General features: G+C 39.0%; 1 protein-coding gene across 3 annotated transcripts in view; it reads left to right on the top strand.

Moving 5' to 3' along the window:
• The window catches only part of ryk (receptor like tyrosine kinase), a 50,924-nt gene that overhangs the window by 977 nt on the left and 38,732 nt on the right, over positions 1-11,215 (top strand). The window lies entirely within an intron of this gene.

Raw genomic sequence — 11,215 nt, 5'->3', positions numbered from 1 at the left:
AAAGAGAGAGAGATGGGCTTAATCTCCTAAAATAGTTTTCACTACCACAACAGGAAAGGCTTGTATTTAATATAAAGTAAAGCTCTGAACCTGAGGTATGTGCTTGGCCATGTAATTAATGTGTTATTCACACAGCCACTCTGTGTACAGTTACACTGTTAACTGGCCTGTGAGTCAACACATAAGACTCTTTTCTTGGGAATCTTTGGGACAGATCAGAGTAGGAAAAGCAGGTGTAAGTAATGAAATTGGCTGGCCTGTTTTTCAGCATTGTTGCAGGTTGTTGCATTATTTCAACAAACAGAGGGCAACTCATTAAGTTTCAGGAACACTTTGAGTTGTATAGAAATCTATGGGAAAATAGACTCTTGCTTCATGACATCAGTAAACACATTCCTGGTGAGTTTATTGCCTAATTGGCTAGCTTCAAGTCTTGCTTGTGGGAAGGCTGCTTGGTATTTGTGGCCATTGAACCAAGCAAACTGTTGGCAAAGGGAACAGAATTTAGAATTTTTTTTTGGGAAACCCTGCATTTAACATCACTTAGGCAGGTAAATGATCAAGGATCTAGTTGTGTCATCTGCATAACAGCTGACACAAGTTATCAACATTCAACTTCACACTCTGCTTCTGAATATGTTTCTATTGCGGGTCTGTCTTAGTCGCAAATGTAGGTGACACATTTGCATTTACATTACGAGATTGTTGCGGTACAGAGCCATGTATTAAATGAAGCTTCAAAGCAAAGAATTTGTGTCAGATTTTTATCACTGAATTATTCAACGTACTCAATGAATCATTGCTGCCCTAAAGTTGACCTTGAAGGGCTTGGCTAATGTAAACCATATTTTAATGTTATGTTAACATGACCCCAGTCTACACCCCCCAACAAAGTATTATCAGAATTTATTCAAAGTTTTTCGAGCTATCAGCAGCAAACACTACCAAAATCATTAACTTTTTGGTAACGGTAATAAAAGTGGACCAAATGTAGAGCCTTGAGGAACACCGCAATTAAAAATGGAGAGCAGAGGAGCTATATTATATATATATAACCACAGAAAAGTTTCCATTAGAGAGGCGAAGGTGGAGAGTAGAGCTCAGCATTGTAGATTGTGTAGGAGAATAGTGTTTGACTATGTCAGAGGCAGCATTGAAAAAGCATTGAGAAGTTGTTGTTATAATAATAAAATGTAATATAACCATTTAATGTAGTGTTGGAGTGGTGTGTGCGCTCATAGCTGATGGACTGTCTGTTTTATTCTGATAACTCTACCAAACAGTCTGACTCTCAGGGGGCTGGTAAAGAACCGGAAAACTCTCTGCATGGATGACAGACGGGCAGCATCCCTGATTGATTTTGCATATGATAAATGAGTAGAGAACTGTCTGCCTCAAGAATCCACATGCATTCCTACCCTCAGCTCCCATATCAGCTCTTTCTCCAGGCCCACATCCTTGGTCTGAATTGTGTTGCAGCTGTGCAGGTCAGATTAAATTACTGAAGCAGTGCTCGAGCCCCAGGATCAGTTTAAAAGACGAGCCAACTCTTTTTACAAAACATTACACTCCTCCTGATATGAAGGAGCGCAATGAACTTCCATGAAGGTTGAACCCATAGTTTGTTAATCACATCTGTAAGAAATTACATTTAAGTAGGGAAAGAGTTGGGTCAGTTAAGTAACAACAGATCTTATTCAGAGGAAGAGGAAAGAGGGGAGTGTCTGTTAATCAAGTTATTCTGTTGTCCATAAAACATCAAAAACCGAAACAGGCCATCACTTTCTTACATCAAATATAAGGATGGGAATCAAGAAATAGTTCCATTTGGAATTCTAAGCTAAACATTTATACTTTAAGGCAAAACTTTACTGCTAAAACTTTAACTCACCACCACTTACCAAATGTGAATGTTTACTATAACAGTCTGTTAGATCTTCCATTTTAGAGGCTTTTCAGAAACCTCTTAAAACCACCGTGACCGTTATTGTTCGTTTGGTTTTCACACAGACGCTGCATCACATTGGCCACCTTGGACTGCATTCATGCGGCCCGTGACCCGAGCTGTGACACTGGTTTTACAGGCCTCAATGGCTTTCTTTGTGTCTTTCTCTCTTTCCTGTCATGTTGACCATCCATGTGATTATTTAAAACATGAAGCAAAAATAAGTTTTCTGTACATTCATTTACTGTCACCTATAATAACAACCTCACTGAGCCTATTTTTCCAGGGTACGATCCCCAGTGGGTTAAATCTGTAACACAGAAGATTTTTCTTGGTGGAAAAGCTGCATACAAGATCCTTGTTGTCTAATCTTTGCTCTGTATTAGTGCAATGCTTTTCCAGAGCTCTACAAGTCAAGCAAAACCTTTGCTTCCTCAGACCCCAGCTAAAAATTAGAATTGTGCAGACAAAATGAGCCGTTTTCCTATTAAAATTGTTTTGAAATACTTTTGGGTAAAATGAAATATCGTGATAGAATATGGGTGAAATGCGCATGCACAGTGCCTTTGTTTTCATTCACACATGGCGGAAAAAGCATGGTGGCGACGGAGAATGAGAAGGGTGAAAGCGGATTGTTGAATGAAACGGATGAACCAGAATTGGTTTGTAAAAATAGTGCAACTTCACTGGTGTGGAACTGGTTTGGCTTTCGTCCATCAGATACACACCAAAGCACAATTTTTGGTCGAGCATGCAAGCGGGCCGTTGTTATTACTGTGTTTTTCGGAAAAATACGGCACACTTAAAATCTATCCTTTGATTTTCGGAAAAATCGACAGTGCCCCTCATATCCTGGTGTGCCTTATGTATGAATTCTGGTTGTGCTTACTGACCTCGAACCGATTTTATGTGGTACCCTGCTCAAAAATCTGTCAAAAATGTTTGAGTACGACTTTGCTAAACTACGAAGCCACACCGCTTGATGGATTGTCGGAGCATTACGGCTACCGTAGTCAGGAGCCTCGCGGAGTGATATGTACTGTGCTTCAACATAATATTATCGTATTGTGTGTGTATAACCTCTTTTTAAGTTTTGTGGATATTATACATGGTTATGCTCAGGATATGTCGGCCAATTTCCACTGGAAATGCCTTTTGGTTAAACTGTCAGCAAGGAATTTGCATTTGCAATGTTAAATTTTTATATAGCTTTAATGCACTTAAAAAAAAAAACAGCTGCTTGTTTAAGTGAAAATACATTGATGGGGTTTTTTTGCACTAATAAAGTTGTGGAGTTTTGTCTTGCGTCAGTTATATCGTTATCGCATATTTTCAAATCTATATTGTGATAAATATTTTTGGCCATATTGCCCTGCCCTACTTTTGGGAATGGGAATTACGTTTAATGCATCTAAATTTGTTGAGAGACTGAGTCAGTTTCATAAAGGAAATCCAACAGAAAGCATCATAGTGCTACCAGAATAGTTTTATTATTAATAATAGATTGCATTTATGTAGCGCTTTTCGAGACCCTCAAAGCACTTTACAATTCCACTATTCATTCACTCTCACATTCACACACTGGTAGAGGCAAGCTACAGTTGTAGCCACTGACTGACAGAAGCGAGGCTTGCACCATCGGCCCCTCTGGCCAACACCAGTAGGCGGTAGGTGAAGTGTCTTCTTGCCCAAGGACACAACGACCAAGACAGACAGAGCAGGGGATCGAACCGGTTACAAGATGAGCTTCCCAACCCCCTGAACCACGGTCGTCCTTAAAGGGCCCTTAATAACTACTACTAATAACTACAATATAAATATATCTAATGGCGGAAAAAAAAAGATTTTTAAAGACAAATAAGTGAAATAATGTTTGACATTCTAAGATGTATGAATTATGTTTATTATTGAAACACGTGATATCATAGTTTGGCTGCTCGATAACGCAAGGCAATTTACAACTACATCGTGTATTACATGACTGTATTATTTTGGACATGTTGAATTACTGCTTTGCTGGTAGGTTCACTCTCTGCTGTAGCATGTACAGCACATACACGAACAGCATAAACATCTTAAGGATTCAAAAATCTTAATAAAACTGAAGATGTCTATGATGGGCTGATCAGGCAAGTCTGTGTTATCTTAGTGTTCAATGCAATATATTTTACTTTATAACTTCTTTATTCGTCAGCTTTATCGCTGGTGGGAGGAGCTGGAAAAAATGCTTTTCTTCACATTTAAGCTTGTTGATCAGATGGTTTGAAGGACTGTCACTGGGTTTTTACCTCTGAAGGATTTGATTATGATCACAGTAATGAGTGCCGTTGTTGTCAACTCTGGAAACCCATTTTCTGTTTTAGGGTGCTGTGCCACCAATGCATTGTTTGCTATGTGTCATAGAGATGCAGTCAGTAAGCGTCAAATAGTCTGAACAGTACGTTATGATGAACTGAGGTGCTGTTTCAAGGCCCAGTTTAAGATGAGGATTATTTTGGACTGCGAGTCAAGCAAAGCTACTCTAGTAAAGCTCGAGGAAAAAAAGATGGAGTGAAGATAAATTCAGAAAGACAAATGGAAAGAGAAAGATGCTAACGCCAGAGACGCAGAGGATGAACTGTCAATCATATCAAGGAATATTTTCAAATGTGACTCATTCAAAGATACTCTTAGACTGCAAGAATCTAAGAGCAGCTGAGACGAATAATTTTATTTTAGTAGTCTAACATTAAACATATAAAGCTGGAAATGAGCATAATAGGTTTCCTTCAAAACATATAGATCCTTTCCTTTGCACATCGTTGTTCCTTCCAAGGGGAAAACTTCTAGCTGTGTAGTCATGTTTTTCAGTCTCGCAGTCAGGCGAGTAGGTCAGAGTTGAGTGTAAATCCTCCAAAAATGACAAATAAAGCCAGATCTTTTTCAACATGCAAACTAAGGAGTAAAACTCTACGTCCAGGTCGGGTAACAGGCTTTCCTCCCCCCCTCCAAAGACCTGAAAGACAAAGCCGGGGCTTTGAAAAAGAGCCTGTGAACAGTGAGGAGTGATTGGCAGCAGTATTCATTTCCTTCATGCCACTCTCCAAGGATCCCGTAGCTGAATAGAGGAGCCCCTGCCTTCACATCTTTTGTCTGAAAATCTCTGCACTCAGAAGTTCTGCAAGGCATCAACACGTTTTAGAAGATGGTTGCCCTCCTGTTGAAATCGGAAATATACTGTCATGTTTTCTTTCAGTATTGTAGGGTTATTTAATTTGACTTGAGAAATGTTAGGAGCAGGAGAAGCTTAAATCAGATGGAGCCTTTTCATCTTTGTGCTGTCATAAAATAGGTGATATGCTGTGTTAGGGGAATGCACCTCCCTACATCTGACCTCGTGCTCACAACCTAGCCTTTCAAAGGCTGCTGTACAGTCGTGACCAAAAGTTTTGCCAGTGGCCTCACTGCTAAAACTAAAGTTTTATTTATTTGCCAATAAGTTTTTCGATATGTGTGAAATCCTTGTGATTGTTGTTCAATAAATCACAAAAACGTGTAAAAAAAACAAACTTTGTGCCACTGCCAAAACCTTTGGCCACAACTGCACACACAAAGCCAAATATAGATGAGGGGGTGTGAGATGAGAGGCCTCTTAAATGACCCTTTTATTCAGGATGAAATGAAACTGCTGATCATTTTCTCAGTGAACTGGTTGATATTTGTTGAGTAAACGAATGAGTCCCTTTTGAGCAAAAAGTAACCATGAATGAGGAGCCTTTTAATAGGACAGTCTTCCCCAGATTCCTCTCCCTGCCTTCATTCGCGTCTGCCCTCGGGCTGCTCCAAGGAAGAAAAGAAAGAAACTGATGTACAGCCTCTTTGAAGTGAGTGAAAGAAAGCCACAAAGATGGTGACTTAATGCGAGTTTTTCTTCTGGCTTTAAGGAACCCTGAAGTTCATCTAGTGCTGTTGTTTGCAGGCCATCTGTAAAAGCTCAGCAGTGCTCTTCGTTCGGGAAGTTCGGTCATGCTAAATTCACATCATTAAGGGGGATTCAGTTTTTTATTCCTAAACTTGGATGCTAAAACTCCTTTTTAGTTACTGGATGTAAAGAAACTTCTAAAAGTGGTTTTCTGCAGAGAAAAGTGACTAAAATGTTTCCAGGGAAAGAGATGATGATGTGTTTTCAAGAAAGAAGATTGATCCCAGTTTAGTTCAGTTTTAACACACGTTTACAGAAAATATGCAAAAGTAAGGGTAAAGTGATGTTTCCATGAGTGTGAACAAAATAATCAGAAGAGAAAAAAATAAAACTAAATTAAAGAAAAAGTTTTAATGTATTCATTTTGACTTTTTCCTTTCTTATAAATCAAGCCCATAAATCAAATCCCGTTACAGCAATGCACTGTAAGAGCTGAGATGACTAACATCTTCGAGGAGGAAGTAAAAACCACAAGGTTCGTGTATTTTGAACCAATGGAATGATCATCAGTTGAATTCGGCTGCTTTTGTCTCTGGATCAGCAGTTTGGTGTCTGTTTCAGCTTTCTTTCACTGCATGATGTGCACGTCTCCTGAGGCACGAGACCGCTGTCGCCTGGTGTTCCTTTTTTTTTGCCCCCAGCAGGCATCACACAGTGGATGCAGACCACCAGGGACAAGCAGTTACTAGAAAAAATGAAAAGATGCCCAGTGTGGAGGTCTTTGGTTGCTCTGACGTTTGTCTTGGTTTTCAGTAATCTGACCCATAAACAGGACTGACTTCACAGCGCTGTTGTAAAGTCTCATCCTGCCCTTCTGCTTGATCTGCATATATTTCCAGATAGTGTAGCCTGCAGAAAAAGCTGTTTTTAATTTTATCAGGGGGTTAAAGACCCTTGATTTTTTTTTTTTTTTTTTTTTTACAGTGACATAGAGACCCTGATTTAACAACTAGAAAATTGCGAGCTTCCTAGCTACTTCACAGGCCTAACAAATGTATCACTCGCACAGCCCAGGAACTGGACTTGGCTTCATTTTCCTGTTCTTGTATTTTCCATAGTACGTATGTGCTCCTAGCGTTATCTTTCCAGTCATCTCCTGAGACTGTAAACGACTCTGTCCCAGCCTGGCCTACATTATGATGCACTTAAGCTTCCCACCCCTCAGACCCCTGTACCGCAGCTTTTTTTATGGGACAAACTGGATAGAACGAACTTGATTGCCTGTTGAATCTAACTGTGAGCTAGATGGCATGTCAGGTGACTGCCCGTGGAGAATTGGTAGCTCAGCGCCTCATATTAGAGCCAATGTTATCAAAGCAAAAAAAGCTGGTTATTTGTTTGTTTGATCCAAGCTAAAATTAAACCCTGCCCTACATTACAATTATATACGTCTTTTTCAGTTAGAAAATAATTTAATCTCTTTTTTGGGGGTGGGGGACTTTGGCTGTGGCGTATACTGATTTAAAAAACAAAACAAAAACACCAACTGAGCCATAGTGTGTTGTCATGCAGGTTATTATTAAATCCTACAAAGCTGTAATGGCGCCAATGGAATTTTGCATATTAAAACACTATAAGAAAGCTGTCATTTAGAACTCTTCTTTTAATGATTTAAAATATGTGCATGATGCTATATTGTGGAGTCATGATTATCCGGTTCTTTTAATATTTGTTCTTGCATACTGTTTTTCTGCGCTAATGTGCTTTTTTTGTGGTCTAGGCAAACTGCTACACAAACATATTCACGTCATTCAGTTGGAGGGGATTTCTAAACTTAGTCTTATTTTAGATGTTACTGCAACAGGCTTCCTGTACCTGCAGCAAAATACCTTTATTCAGACATTATTACCAGTGGAATAGATTTGAAGATTTTGCAGTTGCTTATTGCAACTTCTGGGATATATGCTGCTTTAACTTGAACCTCAACTCAGCTAGCTTTACCTTATTTCCAGTCACACTTGAAAATCAGGCCTTTTCGTTGAGTAGCTCCACTGCGGCTCTGATGTCTTTACCCCCCGCCTCCTTCCTGTGTCTGTGGATTTGTTTAGAGTTTCCAGTTGATAGGGTTTCACGTGTGCCCTCATTTTCTCCTTCTTTGGCTTGTGTGGCCACTATCTTTCCAGAGAGAAGCTGTAAGGAGTGTTTATCTCCTGAGCACTCAGGGATGGAGGCTTTGGGAGGTACAAGAGGGTCTTTGTTATATCTGCCCTGGACTTTGCCACCTGGCCACTACCACCTTTTGTTCTCCTTTTTCAAAGTCTGCAATGTGATCCACAGCTCGCAGAGGAGTGTTGACTTAAAATGTAGTGACACTCTGCTAAGCTGAATTTCATATTACTGGCTTATTGCTTTGTTTTATAACTGTGTAGATACTGTGCTGTGTATGAAATGAAATGGTTTCACTTTTGATAGGAAGGTTTCAAAAATCTTTCTTTCAGCACATTATTCATTATTATGGGGTATTTTATTATTTTTTCCCCCCTTTGTCATTAGTTACCCTGTTCCAGTGGGAAAGCTCCCTACTACAGTAGCTTTGCATGAAACAAAGTTGCTTTGCATGATTCACAGTTCATAATTACATTAGGAAATATTCCAAAAGACTCTTGAAACAAAAACATTGAGGGGAGGTCCAATTTATTGACTCCATTTAGTAGATGTGAGACGTAGCAAACACTGATTGGCTACAGACTCGTTTTTGAAAATGGACATTACTCAAGTGGACATTAGAGGAACTGAAGTTTTTGGCACTTCAGTTATTCAGGTCTGAACCACTAAGAAAAATGTAGAAAGAGGGATGAGAGTGAGTAAGCCCCTCTCCTCTGTCATGGTTAGAATCAGGGTTGTTGTGCCCTTAAGGAAAGTCCTCATATTGTGGTGAACAGCAGAGGACTGATTGTACTGAGCTGCTCTGAGGTGTAGTGTGTCAGTGTGGTGCTCTGTGTGGTTTTATACATCATCTCATGTGGCTTTTATAGGGATTTGAACATATGTATGTTCTTTCTTTTTACATTACTAGTGTCAGACTAGGACGGCGTCCTCAAATGTTCACCAAATCTTTATTCTGAACAGCTTCTTCATGCTATTCATTTTTGTGGTGCATCTCGTTTCTCCTAGATATATAAATCATGCATACTGTATGTTGTTTGTTTTGTTTTTTTACTGACTCAGAATGGACCTTTGTTACATGGCATCCGTCAGAACTTCATTGGTGTGGTCAGAAAGATCATTCCATACTATTCACTAAGATGAGATATACTTGAGATCTATCCCAGAAGCTGGGAAATTCCTGTTGTAGCAGGCAAAACATTAAAGACTACATATAGAAAACTATATACCAGCTTAAACAGAGTAGAGAAATGGCTAAGTACTTTTTTTCCAGTTAACTTGAAGAAATAAGTACAAAAATCAAGTACGAAAGAAAAGCATTTAGAAACTTGAGTATAATACAAGCCTAAAATTAAAATACAAATACAATAAAATTATATATAAAACACTGATTAAGTGTTTCTGTGACTTACTAAAGTAGCATATTTGGATTCTTTCCTTTTCTTTCAAGCTATGCTGTGTTTCATCAAATTCACGGTATTATTGAGGACCAGGAATATGAAGCCTTGGCTCTAAACGTCTGGGATGAGGACTAACTGAAGAACTGGACATCTGTGCTTGTATTCAACTTGTATTTATCTTTTCAATATCTATTATACTTTTTCTTCAGTTCCAGTTTAAGTTTCATGATGTTTTTTCACCCGTTTCAGAGTTTATAATGGGTGTGTATGGGACGGAATGTTGGGGCTAGAGTGAGGCAGCTCAACTGCTAGAGTGAGAGGAGCAAAAAAAATAATCTTAAAATCTTTTTTAAAACTGCTGCTGTGTCCGCAGCGTTTGCTCTACAGGTATGATTTTACCCTCAAAACGTAGCCATGGCTGTCCTCTTTCATCCAATGTGTTTACTATTGTACTAGGTGTTATGGTTCTTTCATAAATGTCACCAATGCACAGCCTCCTCCCTCCAACTCTTCCATAGACTCTAATGTTAAAATGGCTCAGAAGGTTCGTTTGAAAATCAGAAGAGCATGGTGTCTTTCCACTGTCACCACGTCCATATAATAAACTCCACAGACATGAAAACTGAGAATTTGGTAGACTAGACATTGCTGTCGCTCACAGTGAAAGAATTTTGTCAATACGACTTTTACTTTTCATTTGGGAACGATTTGTTTCGGCCTGACTTTTCTGTTCATTTTAAGCAGCAAAAGTGAGGTGCATGTCTGTGTCCGTGTGTATGGAGCCATTGGGTGCGGTCACTATAGCAACCAGGCTCACACCTGCCTGCTTAACGAGCTCTGCCTGCCACTCTGCCAAAATTAATCTTAAACACTTCTCTTTCAACTGCTGCTGTGTCCACAGTGTTAAAGCCATCATTTTACCCTCAAAACGTCGCCATCGTTGTTCTTTTTCCAACATCTTGTCTTTCAAAGCTCAGAGATGTAAACTTTTTAAACTGTGTGGGTCCAAGTGGAGGGATCACATTTTAGTCATTCAGTGATTCAAAGAATATGACCTTTTAATATTCTTTCAGATGTTTTCTGACTCTAAATGTTCTTTTCTCATTTCTTAGGTTTTTCTAATTTACAATTAAAACATTTTCAGCTTTTTTCCAACTTCTTCTTCTGTGTAACCTTCAGCTTTTAGCAGTTCAGCACTTTTGTTTTCAGGTTAAATTCGGTTTTTTTTTTTTATCTCATTCAAAATTTTTAACTTAAATTCAGTAATTATTTCATTTCAATGCATACATTCAGATTCAAGCATTCACACTGCAGTTTCTTCAGAAAATGCACTTTCTAGTTAATTTAAATATTCTCCTCCCAAACTTTGCACTCTGAAAGGGAAACTCCTACAAATAAGGCCAGCTCCTAAAATTACAGTGTCTGTACATTTTAGTTGCAAATTATTAATAATATGGCTCCTTGGTAAATCTTGACAGTAGTTCTTCAATGCCAGCTGGCCCTAGTGTTGGTGAATCTGGCCTCAGTAGATTCACTGACTGATCATTGGCGAGGCACATGTGTATGTTGGGAGCATTGCTGGTAATTCTTACCCTCCGTCCTTTTGCGAGCCAAGTGACTGAAAGTGAATGTATGGTTTTATGTCACCGATCCACCATGCTACTATCAGGGCTTAGCAAAGAAGCTTTTGTACAAACACTTCAGCTTTGAAAAGCACTTTAAATGATTTGAGCTGAAGCCTTATTCTTGTTATTACTATAACTTTATTATCTTCGGCTAAACTAGTTTTGAATCCATTTTTCC

Source organism: Astatotilapia calliptera, chromosome 23 (assembly GCF_900246225.1).
Source record: "Astatotilapia calliptera chromosome 23, fAstCal1.2, whole genome shotgun sequence".
Lineage (NCBI taxonomy): Eukaryota > Metazoa > Chordata > Actinopteri > Cichliformes > Cichlidae > Astatotilapia > Astatotilapia calliptera.
Note: the sequence above shows the minus strand (reverse complement) of the source record. Positions and strands in the feature narration are given on the sequence as shown.